Source organism: Salvelinus fontinalis, chromosome 6 (assembly GCF_029448725.1).
Source record: "Salvelinus fontinalis isolate EN_2023a chromosome 6, ASM2944872v1, whole genome shotgun sequence".
Lineage (NCBI taxonomy): Eukaryota > Metazoa > Chordata > Actinopteri > Salmoniformes > Salmonidae > Salvelinus > Salvelinus fontinalis.
The window spans coordinates 31,900,358-31,911,306 of NC_074670.1; the positions used below are offsets into that span (position 1 = coordinate 31,900,358).

A 10,949-nucleotide genomic window follows, 5' to 3' on the forward strand; every position below is an offset into this window, starting at 1 on the left:
ATGCACACACAAACCAGTGTTAAACTGAAGTCCTTTTAGACATGAGAAGGCCAATAATAGAACAAGGGATATATTGTTGAGGTGTGTGTGTGTGTGTGTGTGTGTGTGTGTGTGTGTGTGTGTGTGTGTGTGTGTGTGTGTGTGTGTGTGTGTGTGTGTGTGTGTGTGTGTGTGTGTGTGTGTTTGTGTGTGTGTGTGTGTTCCAGGGAGCACGTGTTTGGATAAGTGTGCTCTCCCATTAATGAATTGCCTGTTGTCTCTTGTCTGGGGCTTGGTCCAGATTTCAGCAGTGTGTTCTTGGCAGGCTAAAAGAGAGCTTCTGTGGTTGACCCGACACAACCTTTGAAGGACACACAGAACCTAACTTACTACACATACAAATACACCCACACGTGTGCACATGCATCCACACACCCATGCACACACTGATCCAGTCACTGCCATCCAAATAAACCTGCACCAGAACGCCAAGGGTTCCCCTCCACACAGAATGAATCAAATTCTACACTTATAGCTCTGTGGTCATTAGAAGTGAAAGGACAGTGAATTAACCCCAAAAAATGAAAAAAGTCTGTGTGGTTTGTGACTAAACTGTCAATGCATATCTGTTACATGTGATGTGTTATCCGTGACCCCTCCGAAGGTTCCATAAGTCATGTTGCAGGCGGTCCTCTGGAGGTTGTGCTCATAGACCCGCTTGAGCTGGTACTGAACCCCATGCTCCACATTACCAGCAGTACCTACGGTAGAGAAAGAGAGAGAGACAGTAAAGCGAGGTAGAGAGAAATAGAGGGAGAGAGAGACCCTCCATATTAATATTTATTGTCACATATCATTGCTATGTCCTATGGTTAAATCTGCAGAGAGAGAACTAGACGAATGGGAGCAAACTGCCATAGTATCAAATCAAAATCAAATCAAATTTGTCACATGCTTCATAAACAACAGGTGTAAACTAACATTGAAATGCTTACTCACGGGCCCTTCCCAACAATGCAGAGAGAAAAATATAGAAAAAATAATAACACGAAGAATAAATACACAATGAGTAACGATAATTTGGCTACATACAGTATACGGAGTACCAGTAACGAGACAATTTGCAGGGGTACGAGTTATTTGAGGTAGATATGTACATATAGGTGGGGGTAGGCAACACGGTGAATAGTAAAAAGTTGCAGCAGCATATGTGATGAGTCAAAAGAGTTAGTGCAAAGAGGGTAATGCAGATAGTTAACCAAATAGCTACACGGACTATTTAGTAGTGTTATGGCTTGGGGGGTTAGAAGCTGTTCAGAGTCCTGTTGGTTCCAGACTTGGTGCATCGGTACCGCTTGCAGTGCAGTAGGTAGCAGAGAAAACAAACAGTCTGTGACTTGGTTGGCTGAAGGTCTTGGATGTCAAGGAGCTTGACCCCAATGATGTACTGGGTGGTACTCACTACCTCTGTAGCGTCTTACGGTCGGATGCCAAGCAGTTGCTATACCAGGCGGGGATGCAGCCAGTCAAGATGCTCTCAATGGTGTAGCAATAGAACTTTTGGAGGATCTGAGGGCCCATGCCAAATCTTCACAGCCACCTGATGTGAAGAGGAGTTGTCATGCCTTCTTCACGACTGTGCTGGTGTGTCTGGACTATAGGTCAACCGATTAATCGGAATGGCCGATTAATTAGGGCCAATTTCAAGTTTTCATAACAAATCGGTAATCGGGATTTTTGGACACCGATCATGGCCGATTACATTGCATTCCACGACGAGACTGCGTGGCAGGCTGACTACCTGTTATGCGAGTGCAGCAAGGAGCCAAGGTAAGGTGCTAGCTAGCATTAAACGTATCTTCTAAAAAACAATCAATCTTAACATAATCACTAGTTAACTACACATGGTTCATGATATTACTAGTTTATCTAGCTTGTCCTGCGTTGCGTATAATCGATGCGGTGCCTGTTCATTTATCATTGAATTTGCGCATTTGCGAAATAAGCACTGTCGTTGCACCAATGTGTACCTAACCATAAACATCAACGCCTGTCTTAAAATCAATACACAAGTATATATTTTTTAAACCTGCATATTTAGTTCATATTGCCTGCTAACATGAATTTCTTTTAACTAGGGAAATTGTGTCACTTCTCTTGCGTTCTGTGTAACAGAGTCAGGGTATATGCAGCAATTTTGGCCGCCTGGCTCGTTGCGAACTGTGAAGACTATTTCTTCCTAAAAAAAGATAGCTAACTTCGCCAAACGGGGGATGATTTAACAAAAGCGCATTTGCGAAAAAAGCATAATCGTTGCACGAAAGTACCTAACCATAAACACCAATGCCTTTCTTAAAATCAATATACAGAAGTATATATTTTTAAACCTGCATATTTAGTTAAAATAAATTCCTGTTAGAAGGCAATATTAAACTAGGGAAATTGTGTCACTTCTCTTGGGTTCATTGCACGCAGAGTCAGGGTATATGCTACAGTTTGGGCCGCCTGGCTTGTTGCGAACTAATTTGCCAGAATTTTACGTAATTATGACATAACATTGAAGGTTGTGCAATGTAACAGCAATATTTAGACTTATGGATGCCACCCGTTAGATAAAATTCGGAACGGTACCGTATTTCACTGAAAGAATAAATGTTTTCTTTTCGAAATTATAGTTTCCGGATTTGACCATATTAATGACTTAAGGCTCGTATTTCTGTGTGTAATTATGTTATAATTAATTCTATGATTTGATATTTGATAGAGCAGTCTGACAGAGCGGTGGTAGGCAGCAGCAGGCTCGTAAGCGTTCATTCAAACAGCACTTCCCTGCGTTCTCCAGCAGCTCTTCGCAATGCTTCAAGCATTGCGCTGTTTATGACTTCAAGCCTATCAACTCCCGAGATTAGGCTGGTGTAACCGATGTGAAATGGCTAGCTAGTTAGCGGGCTGCGCGCTAATAGCATTTCAAACGTCACTCGCTCTGAGACTTGGAGTAGTTGTTCCCCTTGCTCTGCAAGGGCCACGGCTTTTGTGGAGCGATCGGTAACGATGCTTCGAGGGTAGCTGTTGTCGATGTGTTCCTGGTTCGAGCCCAGGTAGAGGCGAGGCGAGGGACGGAAGCTATACTTGTTACACTGGCAATACTAAAGTGCCTATAAGAACATCCAATAGTCAGAGGTATATGAAATACAAATGGTATAGAGAGAAATAGTCCTATAATAACCTCAACCTAAAACTTCTTACCTGGGAATATTGAAGACTCATGTTAAAAGGAGCTTTCATATGTTCTCATGTTCTGAGCAAGGAACTTAAATGTTAGCTTTTTTACATGGCACATATTGCACTTTTACTTTCTTCTCCAACACTTTGTTTTGTATTATTTAAACCCAATTGAACATGTTTCATTATTTATTTGAGGCTAAATTGATTTGATTGGTGTATTATATTAAGTTAAAATAAAAGTGTTCATTCAGTATTGTTGTAACTGTCATTATTACAAATTTAAAAATATATAAAAAATATAAAAGAAATTGGCCGATTAATCGGTATCGGCTTTTTTTTGTCCTCCAATAATCAGTATCGGTATCAGCGTTGAAAAATCATAATCGGTCGACCTCTAGTCTGGACCATGTTAATTCCTGTGGACACCGAGGAACTTAATGCTCCCGACGCGCTCCACTACAGTCCCATTGATGTGGAAGTGGACGTGCGCAGCCCACTGTGTTCGATAGTCCAAGATCAGCTCCTTTGTCTTGCCGCCATTGAGGGAGAGGTTGTTGTCCTGACACCACACTGCCAGGTCACTGACCTCCTCTCTATAGGCGGTTTCATTGTTGTCGGTTATCAGGCCTACCACCGTCGTGTCGTCAGCAAACGTAATGGTGTTGGAGTTGTGCGTGGCCATGGGTGAACAGGGAGTACAGAAGGGGACTAAGCACGCACATCTGAAGAGCTCCATGTTGAGGGTAAGCGTGGCGGATGTGTTGTTGCCTACCCTCACCAGTTGGGGACGGCAAATTAGGAAGTCCAGGATCCAGTTGCAGATGGAGATGTTCAGTCCCGTGGTCCTGAGCTTAGTGATGAGCTTGGAAGGCACTATAGTGTTGAACTCTGAGTTCCTGTTGTCCAGGTGGGAGACGGCAGTGTGGAGTGCAATAGAGATTGCGTCATCTGTGGATCTGTTGGGGCGGTATGCAAATTGGAGTGGGTCTAGGGTTTCTGGGATAATGGTGTTGATGTGAGCCATGACCTTTCCAAGCATTTCATGGCTACAGATGTGATTGCTACGGGGACACAGTCATGTAGACAGGTTACCTTGGCATTCTTGGGTACAGGGACTATGGTCTGCTTGAAACATGTAGGTATCACACACTCGGTCAGGGAAAGGTTGAAAATGTCAGTGAAAACACCCGACAGCTTGTCAGCACATGCTTTATGTACGCGTCCTGGTAATCTGTCTGACCCCGCGGCCTTATGAATGGTAACCTGTTTAAAGGTCCTACTCACATCGGCTACGGAGTGCCAGATCACACAGTTGTCCAGAACTGCTGCTGATCTTATGCATGGTTCAGTGTTGTTTGCCTCGAAGCGAGCATAGAAGGCATTTAGCTTGTCTGGTAGGCTCGTGCCACTGGGCAGCTCGCAGTTGGGTTTTCCCTTTGTAATCCGTGATAGTTTGCAAGCACTGCCACATCCGACGAGCATCACAGCCGGCGTAGTAGGATTCGATCTTAGTCCTGTATTGACGCATTGCTTGTTTGATTGATCGTCAGAGGTCGTAACGTGATTTCTTATACGTTTCCGGATTAGTGTCCCGCTCCTTGAAAGCGGCAGCCCTGGCCTTTAGCTCAGTGCGGATGTTGCTTGTAATCCATGACTTTTGGTTGGGATATGTACAGTACATACAGTCACTGTGGGGACGATGTGCTAAATGTGATAAACTCCTCAATGGTATCAGATGAATCCCGGAACATATTTCAGTCTGTAGTAGTCCACTAAATCAATGTGGTGTGGCATGCATATTACAGCCAATGTTGAAATGTGTGGTATTACTTGAGACGGAGTACACATACAGTTTTCTGGGGTGCAGCACAGCCAGATGAAGCAGATCTGAACACCTGCAGAGAAGTTCATTCAATTACTGCGAAGAACAGATGCCCAAAATCGCCAATGAAAACATACAGGACAATACTGACATAAGAGTATATCAGTATAGATGAAGTATATCCTAATGGTAAAGGTTAGGATTGGGGGGGTAGTCAAACCTGGCCCTAAATTTGTATTCTGGGGGCAACTGCTACTTCAAGCACAAGTTGTGAACGGATAAATATAATACAATATGCATAGGAAAAAGTGACAAATCTGTTTGATGTAAATCTATGGTTTAAACATGTGTTCTACAGCTTTGCGGAGGAACACATCTGTCGTCAACCCTGCTGTAATGTTTACGGAGGAAAAACAACTAAAAATGAAGCCTGGGTGATTTCTTCTTTACTCAAAACCACAGCGCCCACTGTCGATGAGAACACATTTCACCATCTCCCGCCCCACTGCTCTAGAGACAAAATTTACAATGTGTTTCTCTGTTTAGGGAACACTCAATGGTCATTCAAAATTCTAACCGAAACCAGCTTCCCCAAAACATACAGTAACATCAAATGTCAGCAAACAGATGAAGGAATCCTTTTGACTCATACATCCCTCTTGTGGGCGAAACTTTTGGAAAATGCCCGGCTTTTCCAGGAAGCCTGTCTCTCCAGGAGGTCCCTGTGCACCCAGGAATGGACCACCGCGATGACATATCCCAACATTCCAGTCCTCCCTCCCTCACCATCTTTCTCCTCCTATCCCCCTCTTTCTCCTCTTACTTGAATAGTGTTGGCCATGGGGAGAGCAGAGGGGGCAATGGCGGTTTCAGTCTAGCACATGACATTTTTTTGTTCAAAATATTCGAGTATTTACTCAACCTGTATTTGGCAAGTTAAAGTGCTTGAGAACAAATGACCTTTAACAACATCTTGAAATGGGACCCTGGGGTGTCTCCAGCTATGTGCTGGTAACTTGGTGGTTAGCCTAAAGTAGTGGAGCCAGCCAAGTTTGAGACTAGGTGGTTGATATAGTATGATAAATCACATGGAGAGAGCCGAACTCATGACATGGTGGTCAGGATTTACTGGAAGCAGATTAAGTCAAGAACAAAGTTGCAGTCAATGCCAAAGGTTCATGAACTCCATTGATGTATACTCAGTGGATAACCGAACGGCATGACAGCAAATACCTCTCGACTTTGTGGTACAGGGTCAGAAGTTCACGACAGGGTCAGCAAGGTCATGTGATCAGGAAAAACCCATGGCCCTTGAAGCTAATGTGTGTTTAGGACTGGGTGGGAAGCAACAGGAAAAGCCATTGTCTCCCAACACATGACATCATCATTCCTGTGCAACTCAAGTCCTTTGGTGCAGTGATGTAGGACAATGAGAGTAGAGAGTTCCATCCGTGACGTGGTATTTTAAGATTGTAAGTAGGGCTATGTTGAGTTAACGCCATGTTTGCCCATTTGATCTGCAATTCCAGGTCACACTTCTGAGTGCCAGAATACCAGAGAGGGGGAGGAGAAAGGGCATTATTAACACAATGACTGAGTGACCTTTATTTAACTAGTCAAGTCAGTTAAGAACATATTCTTATTTACAATGACGGCCTACACCAGCCAAACGCGGACGACGTTGGGCCAATTGTGCGCCGCCCTATGGGACTCCCAATCACGGCCGGTTGTGATACAGCCTGGATTGCTTAGTCAGTGATAGCATCATAAGCATACTATTTGAGCAGCAGGTGCGTGTAGCATACTATTTGAGCAGCAGGTGCGTGTAGCATACTATTTGAGCGGCAGGTGCGTGTAGCATACTATTTGAGCGGCAGGTGCGTGTAGCATACTATCTGAGCGGCAGGTGCGTGTAGCATACTATTTGAGCGGCAGGTGCGTGTAGCATACTATTTGAGCGGCAGGTGCGTGTAGCATACTATTTGAGCGGCAGGTGCGTGTAGCATACTATTTGAGCGGCAGGTGCGTGTAGCATACTATCTGAGCGGCAGGTGCGTGTAGCATACTATCTGAGCGGCAGGTGCGTGTAGCATACTATTTGAGCGGCAGGTGCGTGTAGCATACTATTTGAGCGGCAGGTGCGTGTAGCATACTATCTGAGCGGCAGGTGCGTGTAGCATACTATCTGAGCGGCAGGTGCGTGTAGCATACTATCTGAGCTGCAGGTGCGTGTAGCATACTATCTGAGCGGCAGGTGCGTGTAGCATACTATCTGAGCGGCAGGTGCGTGTAGCATACTATCTGAGCGGCAGGTGCGTGTAGCATACTATCTGAGCGGCAGGTGCGTGTAGCATACTATTTGAGCGGCAGGTGCGTGTAGCATACTATTTGAGCGGCAGGTGCGTGTAGCATACTATTTGAGCGGCAGGTGCGTGTAGCATACTATTTGAGCAGCAGGTGCGTGTAGCATACTATTTGAGCGGCAGGTGCGTGTAGCATACTATTTGAGCGGCAGGTGCGTGTAGCATACTATTTGAGCAGCAGGTGCGTGTAGCATACTATTTGAGCGGCAGGTGCGTGTAGCATACTATTTGAGCGGCAGGTGCGTGTAGCATACTATTTGAGCAGCAGGTGCGTGTAGCATACTATTTGAGCGGCAGGTGCGTGTAGCATACTATTTGAGCGGCAGGTGCGTGTAACATACTATTTGAGCAGAAGGTGCGTGTGACCTGGTACTTACGAGACAAACTTGCCCACTTCAACCTGGATGACGGGGTCTCTGAGCTGCACCACCAGTAGCTGGCTGTAGGCCGGGCTGGGCTCTCCAGGCTTGGCAGGGTGGGGGGAGAAGACCCGCAGCATGCCCATGTAGCTGCCCACCACTATCTTATCTACAGGAGAGAGGACATACACACTGTATACTTCCTCAGCTTAGACGTTGTGGTATAGTCTCATATTGCTCCCTTCGTTGTACAAAACATTAAGAACACCTGTTCTTTCCATGACAGACTGACCAGGTGAATCCAGGTGAAAGCTATGATCCCTTTTTGATGTCACTTGTTAAATCCACTTCAAATCAGTGTAGATGAAGGGGAGGAGACAGTTTAAAGAAGGATTTTTAAGCCTTGACACAATTGAGACATGAATTGTGTATGTGTGAATGGGCAAGACAAAAGATTTAAGTGCCTTTGAACAGGGTATGGTAGTAGGTGCCAGGCACATAGGTTGGTGTCAAAAACTGCAACACTGCTGGGTTTTTCACACTCAACAGTTTCCTGTGTGTATGAAGAATAGTCCACCACCCAAAGGACCACCAGTCATCTTGACAACTCTGGGAAGCATTGGACTCAACATGGGCCAGCATCCCAGTGGAATGCTTGACACCTTGTCGAGTCCATGCCCGATGAATTGAGGCTGGTCTGAGGGCAAAGAGGGGGGTGCAACTCAATATTAGGAAACTGTTCTTAATGTTTTGTACACTCAGTGTATGTGCTTTGTATCGAGAGGGCAAATGGTATGTTTTAAACATGGTAATAAAGATCCAGGAAGTCAGGTCAACCAGTAAGTCAATCAGACAATGAACAAATCTGATTTGTGCATGTAAATAAGACTTTGGTACCAGGGGCACTTTCACTCTCATTGTTTAATTTTTGGTCTATTAGTGAACAGTGTCTTTGTAGTTCAGAGTGCAGTCAGACACACCACGACCCCACACCTTCTCACCATGTCCGCTGCCGCTGTTGTCCACATCGCCAACACACAGGCATCCCTGGTCAAACTCCTCCCGCTCGCCCAGCACCGCGGCCCACCAATCACGCACCTTGAACAGAGACATGCTACTGCAGAGGAGACAAACAGACAGACAGACACAAACAGAGAGGAAAAGACAAACACTGAGGGTCATATCGGCGCTCTAGTGGACACCATAATACTGCTCGTCAGTCTTCCACACGTGACTGACACTCAACATAATGGACAGGTGAAAGCAATATGGCTGATACCTGCTGCTTGCCTATCCCACTTGGAACCAAATGGAAGGATGAAACGATTGGAAGAGTTGGCTTTCATGTATTCCACCTAGTCTCCTATATGGCATGATCTTTCTAAGCCTACTTTAACTCACTCTAGGTGTAATGGGTGCCAGCCTTAGATTTGTAGTGCTTTATCAGGCTAGCGTGTGTGTGTCTGGTAATTCACTGATCATCTGCTTTTATTGCAGGGGATTAGCGCCTTACAGTAGACCTATATTAGGCTACATGCTGATGTTTCTTTGACTCCAGAACCCAGAGGGAGGTTTGGACAGTGGTCTGTGTGTGACACTGACCGTAACCCTGTTACACTACACAGCTGAGTCACATGATCAGGGATTGTATCAGGGCATGGGCCAAGCAGATTTCCTCATCGTCAACTGCTGAGCAGGTGGAATGGACAGCTAATCAATAGAGAGAATCACGTCGATTTTGAAAGATAACACAAGTGGAATATATGCCTATAGCCTTGTACCACCTGCCTACTTGACTATCACGGCCAAGACCTTCCAGCAGCCCCTTATCATCTACTTGACAGACAGCAAAGCACAGCCAACATTCTGAAATCAACTACATCATAATTCAATATTATCCCGGTGTGCCATGCATATCAGCAGAGCCCCGACTCCATTTCATTAGAGGTGAATAGAATGATTTCCACATAACTAGCTAGATCTAACCTTAGTATCTAGCTTGCAACATCAACAAGCATAATCTGTTGATAAAACTAGCTAGCTAACGTTAGTAGGGGTTGCGGGCAAGCATTGTCCATGTGTTGAACAATTGTTAGAAACAGAACAAAAACCAACTAAACTGGACAACGTGCATGATTCTCTATAGGTAACAAGCAAGAGGTAGCAAGCTAGCCAGCCAGGAAACACCTCGAGCTAAGTTAGTTAACGTTAGCTGACTAATTAACGCTGGCTGTGCTTGTGCCTGGCTTGGAGGCTAACAAGCGTGTAGTTTCAACATTCCAGCGACATATGCAAATTCTAAACGTGCCTCTTTTACCTATAACAAGACGAGCCTGTCTGTGATTCGCAGTTCAGATAAAAATCACATTTTGCGTGTGCCTCATCAACTTGCTTGAAGCCATCTCCCCGTTGTCATAGCAGTGCCACTAACAATAGACTCGAGTACTTGCGCGCATGATCAGAAACGCACAAACTCACAGATTTATGGGAAACGGAGTTTTTATTCTACACAGACGTTCTTGTCTGGTGCACGAGACTACAGACGTTCAGGTAAAAACGGAGGTTAAATGATCTCAATCTAATCACATGCGATTGCACATAAAAAATGTCACTCAACATTTTTTATAATGACCGTTAATTGCTTATATATATATATATATATATACACGTTTGATGCATATTTCTTATTTCTCGTGTTGTGTTTCTAGTTTTACATTATTGCATTGTTGGGTTTCGAGTTTGCAAGAAAGGAATTTCGCTGTACTTGTGCATGTGACATTTAAACTTGAGGATAATATAGCAATTGAATGACACATCCATTCTTATTATTTGGAATGAAAGCTATATTATAACCATAGACTTGCAACCAAATTCTCAATAATCTGCCTTGTGCATATTGGAACTCAGTGATTTCTTGTAGATCCTTAATGTTTTACACGTTAGTGTTTTTTTATTACACTGTTATCACAATAACTTGTCAGTCATTCAGTTTCGTATTTCAGTAAAACGTCGGGCTCGTCCGGGATTTGAACCCGGGACCTCTCGCACCCTAAGCGAGAATCATACCCCTAGACCAACGAGCCAGATGAATAAAAAAGAAAACAGCCCAAAACAAGTATGCCACGTAAGTATGGATTTTGCAGACGCTTCTTTTGTAATTAACTGCAGTGAAATGTTATATTTAATTGGACTTTGTCGTTC

At 44.4% G+C, this 10,949-nt stretch overlaps 1 non-coding gene and 1 pseudogene across 1 annotated transcript; both read right to left on the reverse strand.

Moving 5' to 3' along the window:
- LOC129858599 (protein PTHB1-like) overlaps positions 1 to 10,199 on the reverse strand; it is a 172,283-nt pseudogene extending 162,084 nt beyond the window's left edge.
- Positions 10,200 to 10,759: 560 nt separating this feature from the next.
- trnap-agg (transfer RNA proline (anticodon AGG)) lies at positions 10,760 to 10,831 on the reverse strand. The gene has a single exon. It is a non-coding gene; the product is annotated as a tRNA-Pro (tRNA).
- Positions 10,832 to 10,949: the final 118 nt, after the last annotated feature.